Below are 3,089 nucleotides of genomic sequence, written 5' to 3'. Positions count from 1 at the left end.
ATGATTTTAGAGCCTTGTATTTCTCTTTGATCTATCTGTTTTCTTTGGCCAAGATTGATTTATCTTCAGTAGAAGAGGAACTTTGTAGTAGGTTTAATCTTGCTGTGTCCATACTCTGACACAAGGAGTTGCAAGGCACACATTTGTATTATCTACTATATCTAAATAGGAGCACCCCACCACCTGATTTTCCTGAGTTGTCGTGCGACCACGTCACTACAATTTTTTCAAGTCGTTTGATTGACAGTATACGGTTCAGATCTGCAGTTGATTCCACCGTGCTCCTTGCCCCTTCGGGTGACTCCTCCTTGCTCGACCCGTGGAAGCGGAAGCGGAAGCGAACGTGCGACGGATCCCTCCTCATTAAAGTTGGTCGCCCCGTCTCTCCTGTTCCCCATGTCCCTCTCCCCAAACGACACCCGCGCGGCGACGGATGCATCTGAAATCAGCTACAGTGGCGATGGCGTGGGCAAGGGCAGGAGCACAACGTAATTGATCTGGAGGATGGGTGGAACTTCAAGCGGGCACCATCTACAAGCTCATGAACATCCTCTAGTGCAAGCTGGATCTGCACTTCATCTCTACACGTAAGTCGATTCCATCCCCGCTTCTCTCCGACCATGCCTAGGGTAGGCCCGATTCAATCTGATTCATTGCTGGTCTAGGGTTCGGCCCCTGTTTGTCTCCTTTTGTCACGCAGCACAAATCGGGAGCCTTCGCCATGGCCGCCAATATTCATCTACAAGGTACATCTCCCACCCTTACTAGCTGCTCAATATTCTAGCCTAATGATGCGTTTACTGATCCCCAATCCATGGACTCTTGCTTCCCACACATTCAATTTGTTCATGTACCAGATTCAGGGGGAAATCACCTCACGCATCTTGATCTACCATCTCCTTTTTCTCGGTCAGGTTTGATGAAGATTGTGAAAATTTTGTACACTTTGCCCACTACTGTTTGCAGACAAGCCATTGCTACAGATGCAGCAAAATTAATTTTCCATGTATGTTCTGCAGATTTTCATTTAATGGTTTTATGTAGTATGGAGCAATGATTTCCTTATGATATGAATGCTTACAATGAGATTGTGTCCTTTGTAGATAGGCACCATGAATGGGCATAGCTGAATGAGAGTTTCAGGTATGAGCTACTATAGTTTTTAATTGTTTATGTTCTATGGTCTATGGTCATACTGGTCCATGTCTTATGTAGAATCACATGATTGAACTTTATGCAAGTATTCAGTCTGCCAATTAATCATAGGATGTAGCGTGTGCTTTATGATCCAACTAGAGACTAGGCGAGATCTATTTTTTTGGTCAGTGATAGTTTTTCTCTCAGTTTTGTGAATATGTGAAATATTTAGCGGTCGTTTTTCACCTTTTCTTAGATACAATTTCAAGCAATGCAATATCTAGCAGTCCCACGCAAAGAGCAATTTACTTTCCCCCTGCAAAAGGGCCATTGTATTTTGGCAAGTAAGAATAAACACAGTCTAGCATACAGTACCAGTGGATGTGAACCCTATTTCACTTTTGCCAAATGTCTTTGGAGTTTCAGTCACTCACGTTAGTTAACCCTTCTTTTATCTCAATATAGGGCTATCTCTGTCAGCATGTTCAGCTTATGAAACCGACAAGCTAACATTCTTCTTTGTCAATGAAAATTGTGAAGCCTCTCTAAGACTTCTGAAGAAAAATAGGTCAGTGTACATGTTTCTTAATTTTTAAGAATTGCTGCCAATCGCATGTGTATTGGTGGTCATCTCAAGATCTCACCCATGGAGCAGCATCGATTTTGTATCTCTTTGATCACCTATGCTTTCACTCGCAAAAAAATGAAAAGAAAGAAGATCACCTACGCATTACAAATTCCAGTTTATGTATTCTCGCTGTATTAGTTCTCACGCTGGACAATCAACTTATGGTCTATCTTCTTTCATGATTGAACTTTGTCGTCCGTACGCGACAGTTTGTACAATCCTATGTTGTTTTGAATTAACTCCTGTGTATAGGAAGGATGCAGCCGAACTGAAAATTAACTAGCATACTTACACTTAGCCACCACTTACCAACTTAAACCTGAATGCTTAAATGTTTTTTGCAGTTTAACATGGCATATATGTACCATACGCAGTTTAACATGGTTCTCATACTTCATTGGCCGTGAAGGACACAAGTATGTACTGCTGGTAAATGAACTTGGTGAGTAATCTTTCAATTAATAAAATTGGATGAATTTAAATGGAAACTGAATATAGTACATATTTTACATTACTTATTATGTGGATTTTTAGATTTTTTTTAGGTCTATGTAGTGATGACTTTGTTAAACATTTCTCACCATTTTTGTCCTTCTTTTGGTCTCTCAGACATGTAATCTTAGTGGACTGGAATCACACCAAGGCATATCCGCCTCACCATATTAGCTTATTCACCGCGGACTTTGTAGTATAGTAACTCTTTTTTTTTACATCATAGTGTAGTAACTCTTAGTTAGATCATATTGGTGTTTGTCTTTCCACACTGATGTGAGAACCAAACAAGTGTCACTATCATTGCTATTTATTTTGCACATTAATCAGCTCTGTAGGGTTGTCAATTTATCTTTGTATTCATATGATATTTAATTTTTAAAGAACATTCGTAGCATAGTTTACCGCAGCAATGCGCGGGGTATCACCTAGTTGCTTCTAATTTTTAAGGGTAAAACGATGGGGTTCGAACATATTAATTGTCTTACTGTGTCTACATTATGTCATCATACTCCAACCATTACTCTGTTTGTATGAACTTAATACCTTAAGATGCATACGCTGGAGAGCGGTCAAGGGGTGGAGTAACAGTAGTGGACGTAAATGCATTTCGGTCTACTTGTCTCAGACGTAATGCCTATATATTTATCATGCATGAATAATCATCATAACTATTTTCTATTCTATCCATTGCCCACCAGTAATTTGTTTACCCACCATACTATGCTCGTGAGAGAGATGCCTCAAATGAAAGCTATGGCCCCTGACTCCATTCACTTCATATATTTACCAAAACCCTAAAAATACCTTCCTGCAATTTATTTACTTTTGT

The 3,089-nt window shown here is 39.9% G+C and overlaps 1 long non-coding RNA gene across 1 annotated transcript; it reads left to right on the top strand.

Moving 5' to 3' along the window:
- The first annotated feature begins 217 nt into the window (after nt 1–217).
- On the top strand, nt 218–2,568 carry LOC123042561 (uncharacterized). The gene is made up of 6 exons (XR_006418831.1): nt 218–587; nt 666–746; nt 858–1,006; nt 1,104–1,143; nt 1,603–1,705; nt 2,110–2,568. It is a non-coding gene; the product is annotated as an uncharacterized lncRNA (long non-coding RNA).
- Nucleotides 2,569–3,089: the final 521 nt, after the last annotated feature.

This window comes from Triticum aestivum, chromosome 2B (genome assembly GCF_018294505.1).
Source record: "Triticum aestivum cultivar Chinese Spring chromosome 2B, IWGSC CS RefSeq v2.1, whole genome shotgun sequence".
In the NCBI taxonomy this organism is placed as follows: Eukaryota; Viridiplantae; Streptophyta; class Magnoliopsida; order Poales; family Poaceae; genus Triticum; species Triticum aestivum.
Note: the sequence above shows the minus strand (reverse complement) of the source record. Positions and strands in the feature narration are given on the sequence as shown.